The sequence below is a fragment of the Dipodomys merriami genome, unplaced genomic scaffold (genome assembly GCF_024711535.1).
Source record: "Dipodomys merriami isolate MVZ:Mamm:240054 unplaced genomic scaffold, mDipMer1.0.p SCAF_5, whole genome shotgun sequence".
Lineage (NCBI taxonomy): Eukaryota > Metazoa > Chordata > Mammalia > Rodentia > Heteromyidae > Dipodomys > Dipodomys merriami.
In genome coordinates, this window is record NW_027206068.1 from 3,904,760 (window position 1) to 3,930,760 (window position 26,001).

Consider the following 26,001-nt stretch of genomic DNA (forward strand, 5'->3'; position numbering starts at 1 on the left):
GGACATTGTTTCTGAGCTTTTTTGCTTCAGACTAGTGCTCTTACCACTTAAGCCACAGCTCACTTCCATTTTGGGGGGTATTTTTTTGAGTAACTTATTGGGAATAAGAATCTCAAGGTCTTTCCTGCCTGAGCTGACTTTGAACCATGATTCTCAAGTCTTAGCTTCCTGAGTAGCTGGAATTACAGGCTTGTGCAAACAGCACCAGACAAAAATGTTCATTTTTGATGATGGCCGGATTTAATCGAAACTTTTCTCTCCCTCCCTCCCTCCTCGCCCCCCTCTAGAACTGTAAGGGATTGGCGCAACAGGTATGTGATTTACTCTGCTGTCCGGCACTAGGGGAACAGTCCACACTGGGCTGTCTCAGGAAGAGTGATGCAGTTCCAATAGTCACCAGTAGACCAGATGTCACGATCAAGAGTTCTCTTCAACATAGCTAGGCCACACTGTTAGCCTCCATGGTTTTGGATTTCTTAGGTCCTCATCCCTTTCTCCCACCCCTCAAAAAAAAAAAAAATTCCTGGCCTGGAGCCAGGAACTCAGGCCTAAAATCTTAGCTACTCTAGAAGCTGAGATCTGAGGAACAAGGTTTGAAGCTATCCCGGGCAGGAAAGTCTTCTCCAATGAATCACCCAAAAAGCCAGAAGCAGAGCTGTGTGGTTCAAATGGTAGAGCACTACCCTGGAGAAAAAAAAAATCAGGGACAACAACCCAGGCCCTGAGTCAAAGCCTCAGGATCAGCACACATACCTACCAACATTAAAAACAAATCCCTGCATTTCACACAGTTCTCAGGCGCTGGCGATCCAGAACCCCACTTTGCCACCCCACACACTGGATCTGTGGCAACCTGCTAGTCTGACCACCTAATCCCGCACAGACACGGGTAGGGAGCCAGGTGTTTCCCTCCAGACCCTGGAGGAGCAGGCTCACCCCACGTCCCCCACCCAGAGGTGGCTGCACTTCTGGGGGCAGAGGAACCTGGGGAAGGGCAGGGAAGAGGGGGAGCCCTTCTGCCTGGTATCCGCCCAGCCCAGGTGTCCTCCTCCGCCCAGCGCTGGAGACGCGCGCCGCGTGGGCGCGCCGGGAGCGCTGCGTGCGCGCGGGCGCGGGGGGCGGGGCGGGGGCGGCGCTCCGGGGGCGCGGCGGAGCCAGCCGGGGCGGGGGCGCGGGGAGCAAGGTGCGCCGCGCCCCCGCCCCGCGCCGCTGCCAGCCCCTCCCCGCGCGGCCCGCGCCCCGGGACGCTTCCAGCCGCTTCCGTCCTCTCGCCTCGGCCGCTGTCCTCCGCCGGCCCCGCGTGGGAGGGCGATGGGTCAGCGCGGAAAAAGTGAATGAGGACGACGGCCGCCGCCGCCAGCGCCTCACTCGCCGGCCCGCGGGCACCATGGAGGCGCCGCGCGCCTTGGCGGCCAAGCCCCCCAGCGGGTAAGCGGCGGTGGGGGGGGGGCTGGCACGGGGAGGGGTCGGGGGTCTCGTTCGGCCGGAACGCTGCGCCCGCCCCGCGCGCTCGGGGTCCGCGAGCCCCCGCGGGGTTGGGGTGGCGCCGGGGAGGGTGGTGCGCTTGGGGCGCCCGAGTTGTTGCTCAGGTAACCGAGTCGGCCGGGCCCGCGAGCACTCTCCGGGTGTTTGTGTGCGGGAGCCCTTGTGGGAGCGCGCGCGGGGCCTTCACGCAGCTCCCAGGTCCCTCCGCCAACCAGGGCTCGCGCCGCAGCCCCGGGGAGGCGGGCGGAGGTCGATCCGGCTTGCGGGAGTTCGAGATCCCCGGTTCTCGGGCCTTGGTGGCCCGGCGGGGAGCGCCCTGACTTCGAAGGGCCGACTTAGCCCGGAGGTCTCATGGTGTGCGTGCGTGTGCGTGTGCCCGCTTCCATTCTGGGGGTCTCCCCTAACCATGCCCTGGGCCCAGCGTTAGCACCCCACCCGAAGTGCAGATGGCCCTCGGGACCTGGATGTCAGGATTGCCGTTCCTGTCTTGGATATTCCCACTCGAGCGCAAACCTTTCCGGGTTTCTTTTTCTTTTCTTTTCTTTTCTTTTTTTTTGCTGTTCCCACACCTAACGGGTAAGGATTTCCAGGCACACTCAGAATAGAACTTGAGGAAAGAGCAACTCCCCTGATGGGAGATGAACAACCCCGCTAGTAACCAGGTCCTGAGCCAGGCTTGAACCTGGCCCGTGAGTACCGGTCCCGACCTGGCCGCGGACTGCTGCGCCTGCCCCACCGAGGAGGACTGGGAATGTCAGCGCGCCGAGCCGGGACCTCCGACCTTTGGCTCTTCGGAGCGAATGTGTTGAGTCTTGCCAATGGAATGAGTTGGGGTGGGCCCTGCACCTGCTCACCCAATGGCCCACTTTCCACTCCAGCAACTGGATTGTAGGAGGCAGCTTTGAGGACAGCAAATCTCTTTGCTTTTGCAGTTAGGTTCCACTGACTCACCCTGCCCCACGGCTGAGTGTCCCAGAAATCTGGGAAAGGTTTTTCATTTGACTCTTTTGAAAAAAGCCTCTGTAACCCCTCTTTTAGTATTTTCATGTTAAAAAAAAAACACCTCTCTTTAAAGCCAGCAAAAAAGTGAGCTAGGTTACTATCTCAAATAATACTGGAGTGGAGGAACATACGATTTTTTTTTGTAGAGCACTTAAAGTTATATAATTCCTTTAGAACAAATACTCGCCCAGAGAAAATAAACGTGGGAAGTCTTTATTTCATGATAATGGGGCATCCCCAGATAACCTATGGAATCCGGAAACAGAATCACCTTCAAAATCCATGGGTTTCATGGTTTATGACATGAACATGTTTATAATTGAGTTATTTTGTCACTGTCACCTTAAAATAAACACAAGAGGGGCATTTCAGAAGCCAGCAAAACGGTGTCCCAGGAGTATCTGTTAATAAGTCTAGTTAGAGAACTGAAAATAATTCTTTCTGGCCTGCTGATGTGTAACCAAAAGGTGCACTTGGTTGCCTTTTCCCAAAATTGGGAATTGCCTTCAAAGGGAACCACAAAGGGAAACTAGACTTTGCTTGTGGATTTGATCGCAAAGCTATGGACATTTGACTCTTTTCTCCTGAAACTCACATCATCTGATTTGTTAGGATATCTTTGACCAAGAAATATAGACATACTGCTTTAACTTCTATTATTCTGAGTTGTTATTAGTTATCATTCCTTAATATTTTAAAGAAGCGTTCAGAAAATACCAGTGTGTTTTTAATTTCAGAAGAGAATTACAAGCTGAATAGTATTTTGTGTTAATATCTTAGGAAAGCAATGGCATTAGGTTTTAACTTTGTCTATTGATTGATTGATTTAATTTAGTGTACTGCTTTCCTAGCCAAGGGTAGATAGGGTTGTGAAATTTCTGCTGTAGTTTATTATTGGGGTAATTGGACTGTTGGTTTATGGCTGAAATGACTGCTTTCTTTGTTCCTGGAGAATACGTAATATTTGCAATGTGCTTGAGAGAAAGTTGCTTTCTATTCCATACTGCAAAGGTTGATTATAAAAGTGGACTTTTCTAGTGTCTTTCCCCATGTGTCAATGAACAACTGGTGTGATGAATTTGCCATTGTTTGTTGTTTAAGTTGTGAGTCACCCTGGTTCTGGGTTCCCACCGGCTGTTTCTGGCACAATGTATTCAGGAGACTACATATTATAAAACACAGCGTGCAGGACCTTTGTGTAAGATTACTGAAGGGACAAATGGGCTGGACAGTACGAATTCATCCAAGTTACTAGTAGATACTTACAAGTTATGTTAAAAAAAACAAAGGCAAATATTACTTCAGTCGAAATCACATTTGTATTATTAATTTCACTGAAATGATGACTTAGGACTTAAAGGCTATATGGATGTTTTTTTTTTTTTAGAAAGGAGGAGGTGTTTACACCAGCAAGGCAGACTTGTTGTTCAGACAGTTTTAGAGCTTAGAATTGCCTAGTGTGAAATGTTATAATTGACAGAATATTCTAGAACACAGATAAAGGCCAATCACTTTTGGGTGAGGTTTTAAGGCCATGCTGTATCTGTTAATGTTAATTTATGTTCTATTATTTGTAGCATTCATCTGTCAATAGTTGTTGTGGAACTCTGGGCTAGATTTTGCATGTGCACTCTATGAATAAGGCTTAGAATTTTTTAGGATGGCAGTTAATTGCTTCTTTCTATGGAAAAAAAAAAGACGTGTGGAATAAGAAAGACTCCAGTGACAAAACAGCAGGTGAATTTAATCAAAACCTGTGTTCAAATAGTTTGCTTATAGAAAAAAATCACTTACCTTCATATAGCTAAACCTATTATTCATCTCTCTGCACAAACTTGTATTTAGTAAGTTAATAGAACAAGAAATAATTTGAAGAAAATAATTTAAATGGGTGAATTTTTAATATATATTATTGTAAAGATACTGTACAGAGGGATTATAGTTACGTGAGCAAGGTAATGAGTACATTTCTTATTGGGCATTGTTACTCCCTCCTTTGTTTTTTCCCATACCACCCTTTCCCTCCCCACTTCCCCAACTTCTCCCCCCCTCCACATTTAAAGTTTGTTTTCAACATACTGTCTTGTATATCTCATTGTTATATCCTTATTTCAGCATTTTGTTATTTCCCTTCCCCTCCCCAAATTAGAAAAGTGTTTATACAAGATGCAGGACACCGGAATCAAATACAGTGTCAACAGGTGTTATACCATAGGGGAAGAACATACAAAGAAACAAAAAATAACCTCACATAGTACATTATAAGCACATTAAAAAGAACAGCAAGAAAGATAAAATCTCTTGTGTCCCTATCTTGGGGTTCATTTTGCTTAGTATCAGGTTATATGGTCATATGTACATAGCTTTTGACTTCTTCTGCTTGTCCTAGGCATATACTAGTTATTGCAGATAAGGGAAACCATGGGACCTATGTTTCTTTGGGTCTGCCTTACTTCACTTAATATAATTTTTTCCAAGTCTTTCCATTTCCCAACAAATAGGGTAGTGTCATTCTTTCTGATGGAGGCATAGAATTCCATCATATCTATCTATCTATCTATCTATCTATCACATTTTCTTTATCAAAATGGGCAAATTTTTGTGTGCGACAAAGTCTCATTATGTAGCCCAAGTTGGCCATGAATTTATAATCCTCCTACCGTAGCCTTCCCCAGTGCTGGGATTACCAGTGTGTGTCCCTCTGCATGGCTCAAGATGGTAATTTAAGCTATTGTTATCTCTCATCAGCTAACACAATATCAAGTATAGAGGCCTACACCTCTTAACAGTAACCAGCACTATCCTCAATTGTATTTTGTATGAAGCACTCGTGTTTAGATATTAAAGAAATAGTGATAATTATAACCATAGAGGGACATTTAGATTCCTAGAACATTTTTGCTTTTAAATGAATGGTCCTACATTCTTTGAAATGAGAACACCTGCAGTAATTGTTACATTAAATTTTACTAGTGAATTCCAGCTGTTTTAAAGAGATGTTGATTATGAATTACACCTTATTTATCTAAGAATGTCAAACTTAGGGGCTAAGGATTTCTCAATGTATATATCTAGGAACCTAATTTTTTCGTAGTCGTAAATTTTATTAGTAGGAGGAGTCAGACAGTTCTCTGCTATAAATCAAGTAACCCCATGCAGCGTTTTTTTTTATTATTTCTCAGTGGTTGTGTCAGGGTGAGGAAATATTTGATGTAAGGTATTTGTAGAGTGTTTTCCTCTCTCCCTGTGGCAGTTTGCAGGCTCTTGTAGGCCATGTCTCATGCCCTTCTCCCATGCAGAGATTATTATTGGATGGCAATGAGACTCAGGGTTGGTGTCAGCACCTACATGTATACAGGTCTGAATTTGGTGTCCTCTTTAATTTGGAACCGGGAAATGAAGTCATAACTTGTGTGTGCCCAAGTGTACATCCACAATTACTATAAGAAAGCACTTATTATAGGATATATTTATATACCATAATGACAGGTTTAAAGTTAGAGGTCTTTTGTGCTTTGTTATTAAATTTATGAATAATTTTTATTTATTTTTAGTTGATTCAAAGGTTTAAAAAGTGAGCAGAAAAAATTAATATCAGAATAGTGGCTACATGGAAGATGTGCGAATTTGAAAAATCATGTGGCTATCATTTAGAATTCAACTAAGTGAAAATGTTTACCAGGGAATTTATGTATGCATCGTTTAGTATTTTTCTATACTCTTTTATCCCCCATCTACATTTAAGCATGAGCCCTGTGGATTTTATGCGTTGCTTAATTATAGTGATTGGTTCCATTTATCTGTACTGTAGCTGCCCATATCTGGTCATTACATGACACAATGATAGCTTTGTGTATCTTTGTACATTTTCTTTGCGCAAAATATATTATTTTTGTGCCAGCACTGGAGCTTGAACCCAGGGCCTTACATTCTCCCTTAGCTTTTTCAGTCAAGACTGGTGCTCTACCAGCTATACTTCTACTTCTGGCTTTTTACTGGTAAATTAGTGATAAGAGTTCCTTGAGTTTGGCTTCCTCAGATCTCAGCCTTCTGATGTTACAGATGTGAGCTACTGGCACCTGGCCTTAAAATATTGGAATGTTGGTTTTCTATTGCCTACATGTGAGGATGTAGCCTTATGCTCTTTTCTGCTTTTCATTTTTTCATGAATGCTTAGTGGAGGGTTCAGTTGCTGTGTGTGTGTGTGTGTGTGTGTGTGTGTGTGTGTGTGTGTTGTGGGGCAGTGTGTGTGTGTGTGAGTTGTGGGGCAGTGTGTGTGTGTGTCAGTTTTGGGGCTTGAACTGTCCTTGAGCCTCTTTGTGCTCAAGGCTGCCATTCTACCACTTGAGTCACAGTGCAACTTCCAGTTTTTGAGTGATTAATTGGAGATATGAGTCTTATGGGGACTTTTCTGCCCAGGCTGGCTTTGAACCACTATCTTCAGATCTCAGCTTCTCGAGTAACTAGGATTACAGGGGTGAGCCCCCAGCCCCCAGCTTCAGTTGCTTTTTATAAAGCTAATGATGCTGATTGTTTCTGTGGTTGGGTGTGCACATGCATGCTGTTAGTGGAGTTTGAACTCAGTTTTTTTTCCTTAAGGCTGGCATTCTACCACCTGAGGCATAGCTCCACTTCTAGCTTTTTACTTTTGGTTGGTCACAAGTGTCTCATGGACTTTCCTGCCTGAGTTGACTTTGAACCTTGATCCTTGGATCTCAGCCTCCTGATTAACTAAGATTACAGATATGAGTCACTGGTGCTGGACTGGTAATTGCTTTTAAGAGTAATAATGCTCATAACTAGACTCCTGTGTGTGATGTGGAACCTGGGATGACAAATGACAATTTCTGCCATGAGTCTGAAGACCCTTCCCCATGCATCTACATAAGCCTCTCTAGGGAAAGATGGATTTTCCTCAGCAGATAGAATCCTGGAGCTCTTAGATTTTATTACCATCTATCTAATCTTCTTCATCAGGTGATGAGTGCCTACTGGCCAGGACTCTGTGGCTAATGAGCCAAATCCAATTATAAAAATATTCTCGTCAAAATTATTTCTATTAAAAAAGTAAATCAAAAACTTTTAAAATCAAGTGTCAGAATACATTATTCTTAGGCTCATTCCATTAGGCACCTTCCCAAGTTACAGATGCTTTCATGTAAATGCTTTAGTAGATCCTAATCCCACATCCACTAGACTTAGTGATGCTGATTTGAAAGGTTGCAATTGGTTTAGAGAAATCTGAAGTTCTGAAGCAAATCTGTAGAGATATGTCAGTTAAATCAAGAGTACTGATTCCTTGAGTCTGGTGTCAGTTGTTCATGTGTGTAATTCTACCTACTCAGGTGGCTGAGATCTGATGATCATTGTTCAAAGCCAGACCAGGTAGGAAATCTGTGACTCATATCCATTTAACCAGCACACAGCTGAAAGTGGAGTTGTGGCTCAGATGGTAGAGAACCAGCTTTGAATGAAAAAGCTAATGGGGGGCTGGGAAGGTGGCTTAATGGTAGAGTGCTTGCCTTGCATGCCTGAGGCCCTGGGTTCGATTCCTCAGCACCATATAAGCAAAAAGCAAAAAGCCAGAAGTGGTGCTGTGGCTCAGGTGGTAGAGCGCTAGCCTTGAGCTGAAGAGCTAAGGGACAGTGCTCAGGCCCAGAGTTCAGGCCCCACGACCTGACCTCCCCCCCAAAAAAAAGAAAGAAAAAGCTAATAGACAGTGAGTACCCAGGGCCCAAGTTTCAGGTCCCAGGACCAACACACACACACACACACACACACACGCACGCACGCACGCACGCACGCACGCGCGCGCGCGCGTCTTGCTTCTCCATCTGCCTTTTACCCCTGTGCCTATCTAGTGTCCAGTGCCCAATAATCCAGGTGATGAGCCCACCACTCCTGTCTTCTTCCAGACAGAGCATAGTAAGGGCAACTGAAGTTGAGCATACACCTGGTATAGTAAGGGGATCTGGAACCTTCTGGGCCAGGAAAGGCAACTTTCCCTGATTCCGAATACCTTCTGCTTATTTGTTAATCCTATTTGACTTTGACTTTCTCTTGTCAAAGATTGACAAGTAGAGTTGAGTGGGAAGAATGTTGGCTCAGGAATGAGAAGGTAGGGGCCCTGGTGCCAATTAGGCAAGATTAAATTTACCCTTTGTGGTAAAGCCTGGGATCTTCCTGATGGGGGCTTCTGCTGGTGGATTCAGGCCTAAGTTGTCTAGTAGCACTCTCTGCAGGGTAGTGCATCTCTGTCAGGGCTGCACTATATGGGAGAGTGCCCAGCGCACTCAACAGCAGCCTCAGTACAAGACGAGGAGGAACTAAAATCTTTACCTGCTTTACCTTTCAACCTAAGGTTTTCTCAGTCTCCCTGGATCACTACAGTTCCTGTCCAGAATTCTGCCCTCTGCCTCCTCCTTTCCCTCCTACCCTGCCCTGAAAGCCTTTTCTCCTTTCCTAGAATGGTTGATTAGTCCATTTTTTGGGTCATTGTAGATCTATCCTTCCAAGATGTCCAAGGGATGACTAGCTTGCTGGCATCTGCCCCTCCCATTGTTAAGCTTTTCTCTATCAGAATCCCTTCCTCAGAACATGACTTCCTATTGGCCTGTCCTCTCATGGAATTCTGAGCTCTGGCAGGCATCCATTTTATTTGTGTTTGTGTTATCTGAGGCATAGGGTCCACAGTTAAAATCCAGCCAGGCGAGCTCTACTTTTTGTCTTAGGGACTGGCATGCTATAAAATCATATGATTTAAACTCTTCCAGAATAAGACTCTTCCAAAAATTGACTTTTTTCTTAAATTGCCTCTTAATCTTGTTTCTGCCAGACTACATGAGAACAGACACATCAGCTGGCACTGAACTATTTCTAACAGATAGGCTCTGGCTCTGCCTGCCAGCAATAAGGCAGCCCTCTTCCTTACAAATGAGAGGTGTTGGATGCTTTATTTTGAGAGCCATAAAGTGATGGTGATTTAAGAGGAGAAAAAGTCTTTCCCTCAGCTGAAAATCCCCGTTGGCAGTCTAGGCTGATATTCGGGTGTGGAATTATCAGGGAGTTGGTTCTTTCTTCTGTTTCCTGGCCAGGGCCAATGAATTGCCTCCTTCCTCAGCATTGCCTCAGGAACGGGGATGGAAGGGACACAAGCTCTTTTCTGTTCAGTGCAGATTACATATAGTCCTTCCCTCCGGTCCCTTTGGCCTACTCACAATTACAAGTCTTTCCTTAAGAAGAGGCTTGAACAGGGGAACAGAACTATCTGCCAACATGATCTTATTTTCAACATGGTGAATGCTAAGAGGTACTATGGGACAAATGAGCTGGAGGGAGGTGGCAGGTGTCCACGGCAAGCTTGTGGTTCTTCTTATTCCTGCCAGTGTCCTGAGAAGTCCCTCAGCTGTCTTGGGAAAATATGTCCCTGACAGTTTCTAGTCTCTCCTGAAAAACAAACTGTCCTCAGTTTGTTCAGATAGTAATGTACCAGACATCATCCAGGCTCCATGGTGTGGCTAATGGGTAGAGGTAATCTAATGTAGTCTGTTGGCAGCTGACATTTCTTTTTGCTTCTTTCATGTGTGTGTGTCTAGTCTCTTTCTCTATATATCTGAATATGTTTATATAGACATCTGTCTATATATGAAAGAATATATATATAAATTGTACATATTTATCTATAAATACATATGTAAATATATAAATTGTATATGACATATATAACATATTACATATATAAATAGATAGGTATAGATATAGATACAGATATAGATATTTGTGCTAGTTGGGGGCTTGCTTAAACTCAGGACCTAGTCACTCTCCCTAAAAACTGACACAACCACGTGAACCATTTTCACTTCTGGCTTTTGGCCAGTTAATTGGAGATAAGAGTCCACAGATTTGACTGCCTGAGCTGGCTTCAAATTGTGATCCTTAGATCTCAGCCACCTAAATAGGATTACAAGCATGCGCCAGCATCACCCAGCTTGAGCTGGCATTTCTGATAACAGTCTCCGTGCCAGTTCTGAGCATAGACATGGTACAGATCTTCAGCCCTACCCTGAGTCCACAGAGCAGACATTCCCCATCCATGCACATGGAAGAGGAGTGACATTTAGACTGTCATCCCCAAGGCTTCCTGTCTGACACACCAAGGTGGTGGGTGGTATGCTTTGCTTTTTACAGTGCCTCATACTTTTCATCCAGGCCACACCTACTTCTTGTTCATAGTGGGTGACAACTTGGACAGATAGGGTAAGAGCATCCCCTAGACCAGCCATGGGGGAAGTCAGAATCTTCTGCCTTCCTGCTGCTTGTCAGAGTAGGGAGGTAGAGGGGACCTGGATCTGGACCAAAATGACAAGGAGCATCTATAAAGCACATAATCTTAATTGATTCTTGGGGCCTTGAGTATCAGAACTAGAAGAAAAGACCTAGTGTACTGACTTTGCAGTTATATAAGTAGCTTGAGCAGTTAAGTGGCTAACTAGTAAAATAAAGGCTAAGGAAATTGATGAGAAAACCAGTGCTTCCTCATAGTCTGGTTGTCTCATCTTTCCTCTCCCCCTTGTCTGTCTGTGTGTGTGTCTTGTATTTTGGTGAGGGGGAGACTTCCCATCACTTGGCAAAAAACAGATTCCTAAACCCATTCTAGCAGTGCTTTTCCACACTTAATGCTTCCTAAGTTGTGTTAAAAAAATGATCCTGGGGGGAGGGAGTGACAATTCTGAAAGTGTATAATTTTTGCAGGGGGTAATTAATATTTTAGTTTCTAAATATAGTTTTGTTGTCTAGAACCCTACTAATTAAGAGCAGAATGCACTAGTGTTCATTAAACAAACTATTAGGTTGTAGAGAGACAGGTTGACTGTAGTCAGAACCTCGACATTTGCCATTGAAATAGGTTCTTGCCAAGAGTCTCCCAACTGTCTGTCTGCTCTTCTGCCTTACTGCCTATAATTACTGTGTTGACTTGGGTTGGGGTGGACGGGAAGTGTTTGCCTCCTACTTTGTGCCAAAGCCATTATTATGTCATGGTGATTACTGTCCTAACAACATCATTTTCATGGAGAATGCATTGTAGGCCTGTTTTGATGTTTTCCAAATCATATGATTTGATTAAAAAGTTTTAATTGGACTGCTGAAGACTGAGAATTCCTTGTGCTATACAAACTATAAGTGGCTATCTTTTACCACTTGTAGATATGTTTGTTTGTGCTAGTACTGAGGCTTGGACTCAGGGCTTTGCAGTCATATTTGGCTTTTTCAATTCAGGCTGGTGCCCTATCACTTTCGCCACAGTTGCACTTCCAGCTTTTTGGTGGTTAATTGGAATTAAAGATTCTCATAGGCTTTTCTGTGCTTGCTGGCTTTGAACTGTGATCCTCATATCTCAGTCTCCTGAGTTGCTAGGATTATAGGCATAAACAACCAGCATCTGGCTCACTTCTAGATATATTTGATACTGAAAGAAAATGTATAGAATGAAATGAGTGTGGGAATTTCAGAGAAGTAATGACCAATAATTTGGAGAGTTGACTGATGTCCATTTGGAACATTCCTTTATTGCCGATTTGTTTTTAACTTTACCATAATATTTCACCGTTATTTTTTGAATAATGCTATTTCTTCAGCTAGAAAACAAAAGCAAGCCTCAGAAGGGCCTTGCCTTCTGTGGTTTAGTCATTTGTGCAATACTTTCTTCTAGCTGACAGCATGGTACAGACTGCCCTGGTTGGGGTGGCTTGACCTTTCACCAGGCCCAGGGAAGCTGTCACAATAACTGGTCTCTCCCACAAATCTTCAGTCTAGATTCCAGTGTGCCAACTTCTCATCTCTAGGCTTTATTATGGCCCCAACTGGAAGACGGAGCTTAGTTTCCTGGATTCCCTTTGCCAGAGCCTCTGCTGGCTTCTTGCAGGGTGGTTGATGACATTCTGTCATTCCTGAACCAGTCTACTTTCTCAGCAGCATTTTGCTACAGAAGCAATTTGCTTATAAGCATGATTGTGATTCCTTCCTTGTCCTCCAGCTTTCTCATGCCACCTTTTTGTCATAATACTAGGGCATTTCTAGTTGCATAAACAGATATGTGGTGTGTAGCAGGAGAGTTCCATATCCAGCAGTTGTGCATAGGACAAGCATTTATGAATTAATAGGAAGAGTCAAACTCAGACTCTCCCACCCCTCCAGCAACTGTGCCTTGATCCTGGCTTATGAATTAATAAACACTGCAAAGCCTCCTCTTTGTACTGGATGTGACTCAGCTCACAGTGTCTTTGCTGATACATTTAATGAAAACACAGAGTTCTACTTTGCCCAGTAAATGAGCTTCCGTCAGAGCAGGAGCTTTGTAGAACCCTAAGACAAATTTACTAATGCAATTTCTTAGGATAATATTAAGCACCTCTGACTGGATACGCTGGGTGATTCTTTGAACTGCCCCTTCCCTTTGGGGTCATAGGCTCCATCGGTAGGATGGTACTTGATATTTGTGGGGGTCTTTTAAGGGTGGATGTCCTTCTTCAAGGATGTTCTGGAGAAGTGAGAGGAGAGCCGTGGGGCACTTCAGAGGCACCTGATGGATTATGATCCTCATGTCGCTTGTGCTCCTTGGGCCCACTGGTCCCTATTTGTATTAGTCAGCTTCCTGTTACTGTGACAAAAATGCCTGTGGTAATCAACTTATGAGGAAGAACGGTTTATTTTTGGTTCATAATGTCAGAGGTTTCAGTCCAAAGTTGCTTGGTCTTCTTGCTCTTGGACCTGTGGCAACACATTACATAATGGTGGAGGAGTGTGTGGTGAAGGAGGCTGTAGCTAGGGAGCCATTAGAATCCCCAGTGACCTGACTTCCTCCCACTAGGCCCCACCTACCTCTTTCAGGTTCTAACACCTCTCAATAGAACCAAGTTGAGAACATCACATGGGCTTTACCAGGACCTTCAGGATCCACACTGTCCAAAGTGAGAAACCGTGGTCTCATCTTCCCTTTAAGTCCCGTGTATAAGCACCCCCACTAGCTTTGGGGATTTTAAGTGCTGAGATGTCCTGGGCATGCTCTTGGTACTCTCAGGGTCCAGGCACACACCATCTCCCTCAACCTATTGCTTTTCAACTTTACCTCACTGAAGCAAAATAATGTATTCCTGTTGATGATGTTTTAATTACCTGTGTAGAATCCTCTCATCTGTGATAACTAGTTGTTATAAGTAACATAGGCAAAGGTGGAAGAATATAACTTCCCTTTCACAAACCCTCCCACCTTCCTTTCCTCCTTTCCACCTTTTCCCTTATACCCTCTCTCCCTTCCTTCCCCCTTCTTCACTTCCTTCTTTACTAGAGTTTGAACTTAGAGCCTTACGCTTGCTAGGCAAATGTTCTATCTCTATCTCTTGAGCCAAACCTTTAGCTTTTAGGTTTAGGGGTTTTTTTTTGTTTTATTTTGTTTTGTTTCTTTAGGTTTTTCTTCGGGTATTTTTAGGTCTGTGCTTGAACTGGCCTAGGACTGTAATCCTCCTATCTCCTCCTCCCATGTAGCTGGGTTTACAGGTTTAAACTACTACTGCGTCCAGCTTATTCTTTGAGACGGGGTCACAGTGCCATTTCTGCCCCTCTCACTTCCCCCAGACCAGGAAGCTCCTGCTCTGCCTTCTAAGTAGCTTGGATTATAGGTGTGTACTGTTACAGTCAGCTTAAAATTGTCTTTTCATTTTCTGAGTTCAAAATGATGCTGGATTCTTATGACAGAGATGAGACTTTACCTGAGGAGTTTAATGAGAAGTAATGAATGGCTTGCCTTTAAGCTATGCTGGCTTTAATAATGCCTGTGAGGGGAGGTGGAGGATTGTGCACTCACTTGCATACTGTATTTATAATGTAGACTCTCATTGCCATGCAAACATGTTCTCATTTGTTTTAAAATGTGAAAGTGATACATGTTTTATGGTGTGTATGTGTGTGCGCTGATACTGGAGTTTGAACTTAGGGCCTTACACTTTCACTTGGCTTTTTTTTTTTTTTTTAAATCAAGGCCATCACTTGGTGGTTTTTCGAAAAATAAGAGTCCCACAGGCTTTTCTGCTCAGGCTGATTTGAATCTCCTCAGATCTCAACCACTTGAGTAGCTAGGATTAGTGGTATGAACCATTAGGCTCTGCTGCTAAGTAATTTTTTTTAAAAGGATCTTTTCAAGGTTTTACTTGTGTCCCTCTTTCCTTTGGTGAGAAGAGATTTAGGAGGCAGGCCTTGCTGCAAGAAGCTGCTGACACAGGCGACAGAGGGAAGGAGCGGTTTGTGGCTCCCCAGTCACTTCTGTGGTGCGAGTGTGGTCTGTGGAACGTGGGGTAGAAAGGCAAATGCATTCTTGCCCTTGAGAGCTGTGTCATGGGGAGGAGTTGGCTGGCCTCCTTGTTCCTCCTAAGGGCACTTACTTCGATTGCAGAGATTATGAGATAATTAGCCCAGAAGAAAAGGAATCACGTAGCATGCCTAACACACGGGAGTTTCCTATTCTAGCTTTTCTCCCAACAGACCATCAGTCTGGATGAAGAATGTATAATCAGCATGAAGATTAGCAGTAGACATTAATAAAAAAAACATGCCCTGTATTCATAAATTGTTTTTGGGCAGATGTTGTAGACACACAGCTTTGGAAAGGAGCCAGCTGGTGTGTAAGAGGCGATGTACTAGGGCTGAGGAGGTTGTTAGTGGTGTGGGACCTTCTTACCACATTCCTCTCAAGCTGCCCTGGGACTCTGTTGGGACTCAAGGACCAAGTTTCTTCCCTCTGATTTGCAAGGTACCTGCTTGCCATCTTTTGCCCACTAAAATAAGTATGAAAATAAACCTCAGTTTTGGTTTGAACACAAATACAGTCAGCCGTCTTGTCAGATCTATCCTTTTTGTTTTGTTTTTCTTTTCTGTGAGTAGTCTACACACCACAGGAAAAAATACATCAAAACCCAAACAAGAACAACAAAAAAAAATGAAAACAAGATTATTTCCTCAAGTGTTACTGTCTGGGTGTTAGATCAAAACACTGAACCATCTGTAAGTTCCCTGAGAAAAGGGATAAAGGAAGGACCCAAACTGAATGGATCAGAAGACATTTGTATATTTTGTGTATGGAGGTGAATCAGCAGATTAGCTGAGATAGGTCTCTTTATGTCACAGCTACGAGAGATTAAGAAGTTGGCCTGCCTATGTGTCTGAGACTCCTCTGTCCAGGAGGGAGGATGACCCCCCCCCATCTCCCCACTGGGCCTCTTCCTCTTGGACATGAACATCTGCTAGCATGGCGACTTTGATTGCTGGTTTTAGATGAAGGACTTTCCTTGTTACACTCAACTATGTTTTATGACGCAGCGTGTGCAAAAGGGCAGAATGCGTTTACACGTCTTTCCTCTCTACAAGGAATGTAAGAAGCATTTAACCTGAAATTATGGTGTACTATGTTCACTTTCTAAGGGAGGCAGGGGAAACATCAGTTCCTGGCTATATTTGAAGATGTTCTCATCTGTGAATTTCAGGTCTCCACATCAGTAATGGAAATAATCTCTTCAAAAATGCAAGCCCTATGAGTGGCCTGTTCCTGTCATAGTTTTGGCATTATGTTGAACCAGTAATTTCACACATGCCAAGAAAATGAGTATCAACTGCCTGGCAGGAGATTGTCTGTCATATGTTATGACAACTATGTTTGGTGGCCCGGGTAATGTCTTCTCAAACAGTAGTAAAATGGTAGTAGTCATTCATGATCAAGCTGTGAAGCAGAGAGGTTAAGTTTCCATAGTTTGAAAGCTTGATATCACCAGAATTGTTTGTACTTGGGCAGACTATCAATTCGCTTGGATGGCATAATACTATGGTTTGGAGGTGTTATCCTAGATTTCATGTATTGGTTTATGGCATTTGGAGCAGCCTTTGGAGGGAATTAGGGTTAAATAAAGTCATAGGAGTGGGGGCCCCCAGGATGGCATTAGTGACTCTTTAAGAAGAGGAAAGAACTCCAGCTGGCATTTTCACTCCATCTCCATGAGCTGCTCTCCTTTGTGTTGAGATGTAGCCAATAAGGCTCTCAGCAGATGCTGATGCCATCACCTTGGACTTTGCAGCCTCCAGAGCTGTTGGTGTTAAATGAACCTCTGTTCTTTGTAAATTACCAGTCTGTTGGTAGTCAATTACAGCATCAGAAAATGGACTAGGACAATTATCTCAGAGTTTCTCATCAGGGTGAACTGCTGGGAACTTGTCTTGTTGGCTTTGTTCATGTGACTCTACCATGTTCCTTATGCCCAAGGGAGAGGTGAGGCCAAAGCTTGGCCTTTGTTAATGAAGTCAAGAGTAGATGAGCACCAGTCTGAGGCTACGGAGAGGACACAGGACAGGGCTACCAGGCAAAGTAACGGAAGGAAACCTGGCTAGGCTGGTCAGGAATGCAACTCTTTGAATCTGAGAGGCAAGGCAGGCCTTGTCAGAATTTGTTCTAGGGGACAGCATGTGGCTTAGGTGCTAGGATACATGTCTTAGGGCCAAGTTGCAGTGGGCCTGGGGCAGGAGCAGTACTTGGCTTCGTCCTGAAGAACTGTCGACTAGGGAGAGGTTTTTGAGCAGAGATTACTGGTAGACAGAGGTTGCTCTGAGTATATTTCAAGAGAGGAAGAGAAGGAGGAAGACAGGATGAGGCCTAACTGGGACAGTTGAGGTGGCAGTGATCCTGTCCTGAAAGATAGGAGTTTGGTCTTGTGATCTCATCAAGAATGAGCAGGAATGGAGGTGCAACAGGGAAGATCCTGAGCCATGGTGGGAAGACCATAAGTGGGGTACATTCTAGCTTGGGGACTGGGCAGGGAGGAAAGGGTCCTGAGAGATTCATTTGCTTATTTGTTCACCTAATCTTGGCAGGCAGTGGGATGTGTACTAACAAGGGATATATCAGACATGACCATCCTCCAAGTGCTTCCATCTCCTCCCATCCAGGAAAGGAGGTCTGTGAGTGTGAGTAACCAGGGGGTTAGGAGACAGCAACAGGGAAAGGGAGAGAAGGAGGAGATTTAGGTCCAGGCTTCCTAGCAGCAATCAGCCTGTTATCATTGATGAGATCAGGCACAGCCTAACATCCTTGTACATGATCCCAGTTTACTCCTTGCAGTGACCTGTGGGTGGATTCTAGGACACTTCCCATTTAAAGATGAGAAGTGTGGGGTAGGAGAAATAATCAGCATGACATGTTAGCCTTGTGATGTAATCACAAAGCTGAGCCCTGTGCTTCTCCAGTATGCATGCAAAGGATCCTGGGGTCCCTACAAGTCAAGTCTCTGGTCTATGTAGTAGGGAGAAGGCAGAGGAGGCCTGTCTGGACACAGTAGCAGCAGGAGGTAAGGCAGGCCCTGGGACAGTGATTGGGTTCTTGGGGGATATGGGCTTGTAACTTCTCACTTCATTTTCAGAATTTCCCCTGAGAATGAATTTGTCCCATTCATCCAAGAGGATATTCAGACGGTGAGCCAGCAATATGCAGGGGGTGGTGACTAGGCCTTTGAGCACAGTGGTCTTCCTAACATGCACTGGGACATGCTCAGCGAGGGGTGAGGTGGAGTGTCCTGTGGCCTGCATGATTGTGTACATGAATAAAGCAAGAAAGAAGGCTGGGGATGGGTGATGTGTGGGTTGTGTTTTTGCTCTGTGTGCCTTATCCACAGTGAGACAAACATGCAATTAAGTGACTACCTAGGAATTCTTTTATTTTATTTTTGGTGAAATCAATGTCACACTGTCCTTGGCACAGGAAGAGGAAGGAATAGTGTCTTGATCAGTCTTATGCCAAGTAAGGTTAGAGGGAGACATGGTGACTGAAGTGCTATGGCATTTTATGATGTGAATACTCAGGAAGGAGATTTCTCTGCTTTATGATAGAAACAGGAGTGAATCAGTGTTCTATCCTTTGGAAGAAAAATCTTCCTTTCCTAAATCAATCTCACCAAATTGACTTGTTCCATTTGAACAGAAGTAGATAAAGAATTTTATCAATATTCATCCTTCTTCTCTCTCCCCATTGTCCTGTTCCTCTTAGTAATGCTTACATCCCCAAAAAGAAATGGTGTTTTAATACATTTCTTTGTTTAAAACTGTGTGTTACTTATTTAAAGGAGTCATGATGGCGTCTCACATATGCATATATCATACTTCAGTCAGATTGACCACAATCATGAACTCATATATGCTTGTGGTCATAGTCATATTTTATGAGGGAAAACAAATCACCTTTGTCTGAGCCTGGCTTACTTCACTGAATATGATGGTTTCCAAATGGCATGATTTCATTCTTTATGGCTGAATAATTCCATTGTGTATATGTACCATATTTTCTTGATACATTCATTAGGTGTAGGACATCTGGCTTTTTTCCATGAACATGGGTAACTAAGTGGCTCTATTATATCCTGACTTGCATTCCTTCCAGCAAATGCCTAAGATTAGTATTGCTAGATCATTGGGTTCTGTTTTTCTATTTTTAGTTTTCCTAATTTTTAATTTAATTTTATTATTTTCTATTTTTAGTTCTATTTTTAGTTTAGTTTAATCTCCATATGGATTTTCATGGTGATTGCACTATCCCACTAGAAATGTGGGTTCCTCTCCCCTCCATCCTCCCCAGCATTTGTTATTTGTCATTTTGTTGATGGCCATCATGACTTGAAGTGAGGTGGGATCTCAGTGTCATTTGATTTGCATTTCCTATGTGACCAGTGATGTTGACCATTTCTTCATGTATTGGCCATTTGTATTAACTACTTTCAAGAATTGTCTGTCAGTTCATGAGAATTGTCTGTCAGTTCATTTTCCCATTTATTTATTGGGTTATTGATATATAAGGTGAGATTGAAAGGGGGGTTAGTTTTTTGAGGCTTCTGTGTATTCTAGCTACTGGACTGTCCACCTGGAACTTCTTTAGGACTTGACTATTTTGATGAAGTCCAAGGATCCACTTAAGTTTTGTGAGCTAGAAAAGGCCATTGAAGCAGTGTATACTTTCTATAGGTTCCAGCACTCATCCTCCTATGCCAGTAGGTTTGTTTGAGGTGCCATGGTGGTCCCCGTTTTGGAGAAGAGCACATTGAATCAAGAGATGGAGCAGTGTCTCAGGGTTTCAGGGCCCATACCAATCCACTGGAAGTTTTATCCACTGACTCCACGAACTCCAATTGCAGTGGTGACAGTCTGGATCATAAGTAAAGCCAAGTGTTTCCCCCGTGTTCTACAGTTGTGGATGCCCTAGCTGGAGCCCATGTGTGTTAGTGGCTCAGACATGATGAGAACATCATTGCCTTTACATGCTTCTACACAGACAGCAAGCTTCACAAAGCATGGCATGGTCACAGAGGTAATTGATTAGAGAATGATGTAAGTAGTAGGTGTCTATTGCTACGTATCAAATTATCCTAAAATTAGATGCTTACAGCACGACTGGCTTTCTTGAATGGTTCTGATACAGGCTTCCTAAAGAGGTGGCATGATAACCCTTTCTGGCCCTGAACTGTGATCCTCCTCTTCTTACCCTCTCAAGTAGCTAGCATTATAGGCTAAAAAAATGTCCGGGTTTTGTTTTTACTTTTATTTGATTACTTTTGTGCCTGTCCCGGGGCTTGAACTCAGGGCCAGGTTGTTGTCCCCGAGCTTTTGTCCTCAAGCCCACTTTGAGCCACAACTCCATTTCTGGATTTTTTTTTAGTAGTTAGAGATCACAGTCTCTTGGACTTTCCTGCCTGGGCTGGCTTTGAACTGCAGTCCTCAGATCTTGACATCCTGAATAGGATTACAGGCACTCGGTGAAATGTCACTGTTTAATGTGCTTTATGCTTCATCCAGGTTGCTTGAGGAAAGGCAGTGGAGCCCTTGTCACTGTATTGAGCCACCTCCCTCCCTGGAGTGGCTTGCAGGTGGTCAGAAAGGCTTTGTGAGCTTTCACCTTGAGACAAAAGCCCTTCTGTAAAATACTCTGTGAGTCATTCATTTGGCTGTTTTGCAGTTACGTTACTGGGCTAGAAAAAAGTTTCCCTTTTTCATTGTTGATCAAAAAAACACGAGATACTTAACACTTGTGTAAAAAGAAAATAATGATGATTTGGCAAATAGCAAAACTGAAAAAAAAGTTACAAAATAAAATTGAAAAAAAGACAAAGAATGTAAAGCCACACTTTAATTTTTTTTTCATTTTCCTCATTCAACCAGTCATTTCCCATCTTGGGACAAACACTAAATTAAAATTAAAATTACATAGGTAGGGCTGGGGAGATGGCTCAGTGGTAGAGCACTTGCCTTGCATGCATGAGGCCCTGGGTTCGATTCCTCAGCACCACATAAGCAAAAAGAAAAAAGCCGGAAGTGGCGCTGTGGCTCAAGTGGTAGAGCGCTAGCCTTGAGCTGAAGAGCTGAGGGCAGTGCCCAGGCCCAGAGTTCAGGCCCACGACTGGACACAAAAAAAAAAAAAAAAATTACATAGGTATAATTGTCTCTGTGTTAGGTTTCTGCCATGTTTCTCTCTATATTGTGGGACTTTAAAAATGAGAGAATTCAGTTTAAATGGTATACTACCATTGTAAAATTTATTTAATTGGCACATAGTGTGGTGTGTGTGTGTGTGTGTGTGTGTGTGTGTTTAGGTAGTACTGGGGATTAAGCTCAGGGCATCATGTATGCTAGACATGTGCTCTTACCACTTGAGCCTACCCTTAATCCTTTTGTTAATTTTGAGACAGAGTATTAATTGTTTTAAGACTGCTTTTGCCTAGGCTGACCTTGAACTTGAGGACATCCTACCTCTACCTTCACAGTGGCTGGATGGAATTTCATGTATAGACTAACCCATTTTGACTCAATTATATACATATATATGTGTGTGTATATATATATATATATATATATATAAGCAGTAATTACCTATGTGATATATGTATGTATGTGTGTATATGTGTGTATACATATATATATGGATAGAGAGAGAGAGAAAGAGAGAGAGAGAGAGAGAGAGAGAGAGAGAGAGAGAGAGAGAGAGAGAGAGAGAGAGAGAGAGAGCCCATAGTGTAGAGGCAGGGACAGATGGTTCAATAAGTAATTATGACAGGTACTGTCATAGAAGTATGTACAAACTGCTAAACTGCTTCAGGAACACCCAGAGAAGAAGCAGCAATTAGTTTGATTTGCTGGGTGGGGCTGATATGCCTGCTTGATTTTTTTTAATGAAAGTTGTTCTCAGAAAATGATTTTGCTGAAGCAGTTCTTCAGTGTGACATTTTTTACAGGCTGATGGACCCAGCCAGACTGGAGAAGCTGTAAATATCCCACCAAGATTATCTCATGTAAATGGACAGATAAGCTTTATCCAACTTTATTTTAATGCTGTAAAAGCAAAGGAAAAAAATGGAGGAATGTACACATCGGTGAGGCTGTCAGGCTCTACATGGTTTTAAGAAGTTTGACCTGGAAGGTGAAGCATCAGGTGTGGCACAGGTGAGGGATCTCAGTGATAGTTCTCACAATACAGACACACACACACACACACACACACACACAGAATTTCTAATGTCTACAGAACTCAAGAGACACACAGCAGTTAAAGAGCATGTAAAGCCAGGTGCCAGTGACTCCTGTAATCCTGCTATTCAGTAGGCTGGGATCTGAGGATCACGGTTCAAAGCCAGCCTGGGCAGGAAAGTCGAAGAGACTATCTCCAATAAATGACCAGAAAACCAGAAGTGACTCTGTGGCTCAAGTGGTAGAGTGCTAAGCCCTTAAGCTGAAGAGCTGAGGGAAAGTGTCCAGGCCCAGAGTTCAAGCCCTACAATGGACAAAAAAAAAAAAAATAGCATGTGAACTCATGGCCCTGAGTGTGTCCTGCTCCTCTCTGTCCCCTGCAGATCTTGTTTATGTTCTTGAGTACATCCTGACCCTGCAGAAACATCCTATCTTAGCAACAGCAAACCCAAAAGGCAGCCCCAATGTCACTGACTGAATGAGGGTCTTGGAACTCATAGGATTACTTTTTGGCTTCATTTTATTGGACAGTATTTTTTTACATAAACATTTTCATTAACTTCTATTGAAAAAGTAATGTGGGTAAAGTTTTAATTCTGCACAATTGAGCAGATACCATGCATTCAAGGATCATGCTATATCTATAGGGAATTTCAGACATGTATTCTGGGACACCAATGGTGTTTAGCTTAGTTAGAAGCTAGAAGATAATAAGGACAAATACAAGAAAAAAATCCATTTGTCAGTTCTGGGGCTTGAACTCAGGACTTGGGAACTGTCCTAGAGCTCTTTTGCTCAAGGCTAGCACTCTATTACTTTGCATCATAGTGCCACTTCTGGTTTTTGAGTGGTTAATTGAAAATAAGAGTCTCAGTCTCACAGGGACTTTTCTGCCCAGGCTGGCTTCGAACTGGGATCCTCAGATCTCAGCCTCCTTAGTAGCTAGGATTACATGTGGGTTTTTTTTGTTTGTTTTGTTTTGCTTTTTTGTTTTGTTTTTTAGACAAGGTCTTGTTACATAGCTTAGGCTAGCCTCAAGCTCTTGATCTTCCTGCCTTCTGCCTCCTGAGAATTGGAATCATGAGTGTGAACCCTCACAATTGGCCTAAAGCAGTTCTGGAAACATGAAAAGCAGGTGGATTACTGCAGGCTGGAGCTTACTCACCCATTGGGAGCACAGGGTGTGTGCCACTGCTCCAAACCAAGAAGGAATAAACTAGCTTTGCAGTTTGACTTGCTCTTGGTTCTCATGGATAGTATATCTCTTGCTGTTCTTCTTAAGCAGTTTATTTCTATGTGGTTGAAAAAGAAGTATACTGGATTTTTAACACTGCTTAGGTGAGGTATATTTATGTATAATAAACTTTCAACTGTTTAAAGCATACCATTTAATGAATCTCAAATTTGGTATATGTTCAAACTCTTGAAATTATTGTCATGATCAATATACACATGCTCTTGGGTAGTCCACCACTTTCTTTCCCTGCCCCACAGTCTATAGATGAGTGTGTGCATGTACATGTTTGTGTACATGTATTTACATGCATGTACATGTGTTTATATGTACATGTACACACTGGTGTATGTATGTGTACACACATATTCATGCATATGTGCAGGTGTGAATGTGTATATGTACTTATATGTGCATGCATGTGTATTTGTGTGAATATGTGTGTGCATGTATGTGTGTATGTGTGTGTGGGTGCATACATGCACACTCTGGGGTTCATTCCTCTTTATTGGTGGGTAGTATTCCACTTACCACAGCTTGTCTATTTTCCCATTCATAGCTATTTGGTTGCCTTCCAGATACTGTGGGCATTCATGTCCAGCCATGTAGCATACATATCCTTTCTTTGGGTAAGTACCTAGAATGGACTGGATCAGTATATGTGTAGTGTTTCAAAAAACCACTGGGCTCATTTACCAGACACACCAGTTTATAAACTAGACATCTGCAGGCTAATCATTCACTATGTTGTAGTTAATGTTATTATTTAGTAACTCAACCTTCCTGAAGCATACAAACAGGTGAGAAGGTTGCATTCTGAGGAATGGCACCAGGGAGGTAGTCCAGGGTAATAGCATGCCCTGGAAGTGTTCCAGATGGGAGGTGGCAATCTTAAATTTGAGCTTGACAACACAAGGCCTTCATAGCCCTTTGTCTTTGTATCTGTGTTTATTTTGGAGGTGTGGTTTAACTTTTGGATTAAGACAAGATTAAAAGGGTTGACAGAACTAGTTATTTAATGGCATGGACAGTGTTTTCTCCAGTGACTACCTGGGCTGTGACTTTGGGGATTTCACATGATCTCTGCCCGGGAAGATCCACATGGCTAGCTGGTAGGGCCTTCTAGTCTGCCCATCCCTTCTGAACCCAAGTTTTCCAGAGATGAACAAGATTTGAAAGAAAAAGAGATCAGATGGGCTGGTGGCACTTAAGGGGTACCTAACAACCCATGATTGTATACAGCCAGCATTGTGACTTGCCCTTTTGGTTGTGATGCTTTTGTGTTTGTTGCAGTAAAAGCCTGAGTAAGCTTTTAACAACATCATTGTCTCTGCCAACTCAGATGGAAATCTACCCACCCTGAGGTTGTTGCTGATTGAACATTCCCATCCTAAAACCTTCTTAAGGGGTGTCTTCCTGTTTCCATACCCCATCTATTTACCCAAAGCCTATGTATAGGCCCTATATGCAAGAAGGTTAATAAAAACAGAAACAGAAAATGGGGAGGAGAGATAATAATAGCAAAAGCCAAGTGCTGTTTTGAGATTGAACATTAGTTTTGCCTTTGTATTTCTGAAAAGCAAAAGGGAAAAAATAATTCCCTGGTGCTGTTATTGAAAGTGGGACTTGTGCATTCCAGTTCCTGGCACTTAATGGTAAATATTTGTAGTTGTTTATTCTGGTCACTGCTGTCTCCATCTATTTTCTTGTTTGCTGGAGGTGTTTGCATAGAAATCCCACTCCCACTGTGTGTGAGCATGCCCACTGTGTGTGAGAGCATGTGAAGGGTGTCAGACAATGGGGGTAGTAGCAGGCATGAGGCCATGGTACTATGGGCACAGGGCACCTACTAATAAAAAGCCCAGCAGCAAAGCCAATAATGCAGCCTGTGACACCCAAGCAGCACTTCTGCTGATGTAACATGGTGCTAATTGCTATTTGCAGTCTCAAGAGTGAGCAAGTTCCCTGGGGCATATGTGTGCAGCAGGGCAGAAGAGGGCACCCAGGACACCAACTCCCAGCAATGGCCTAGTATGCTAGGCAGTATGGGACCAGGAAGACAGCAGGAAGAAGCAGTGGACCTGAGGTTCAGGGACATGGACTGTGTTGAAGGCTGCAGTAAAATCCTATGACTTCAACACCAGCCACAGGTGGCTCTTAGATTCTCAAGAGGCCAAGAGCTGAGGGTCCAGGTTCAAAGCCAGCCTGGGCAGAAAAGTCCTTGAGACTCTCCAGTTAACCATCAGAAAACCAGAAGTGGTACTGTGGCTCAAAATGGTAGAGAGCTAACCTTGAGCAAAAAGGGCTCAGAGACAGTGCCCAGGTCCTGAGTTCAAGCCCCACAACCGACAACAACAACAACAACAACAACAACAAACCCAACACTGTGACTTCAGGAGGTGACAGAAGATAGAAGAAGCTAGATGGTCAGTATCATCCATGCAGTGGGTCAGACCTCTGAAAGGACATCTGTGTCCTACAAATTTTGCAGAGGTTAAGTGAACACTGGTGCAGGTGTTTGTGGGAATTTTGTTTTCCATTTCTCTAGGGTTAGTGCATTTACTTTTGCATGACCTAGTAGCTAATGATGTGCCTTTCACTTATTTGCCATTCATGTATCTTACTTGGTGAGATTTCTATTAAAGTCTTTGGCCTCTTTAACTGCTTGCTTTTTTTTATATTCTGCCTTATGATTTTATCTAATGTGACTATAACTCCTAAGTCATAGATTTTCCCTTTTGTTT

At 43.4% G+C, this 26,001-nt stretch overlaps 1 protein-coding gene across 7 annotated transcripts in view; it reads left to right on the plus strand.

Moving 5' to 3' along the window:
- Window positions 1-1,214: 1,214 nt before the first annotated feature.
- Cobl (cordon-bleu WH2 repeat protein) overlaps window positions 1,215-26,001 on the plus strand; it is a 213,354-nt gene continuing 188,567 nt past the window's right edge. For 5 of the 7 annotated variants that reach the window (XM_069995972.1, XM_069995979.1, XM_069995974.1 and 2 more), the window contains exon 1: window positions 1,215-1,428. The gene's annotated coding sequence lies outside the window, so the exon portion shown is untranslated. The remainder of the gene's footprint in view (window positions 1,429-26,001) is intronic. The other 2 variants (XM_069995980.1, XM_069995981.1) reach the window with 1 other exon arrangement.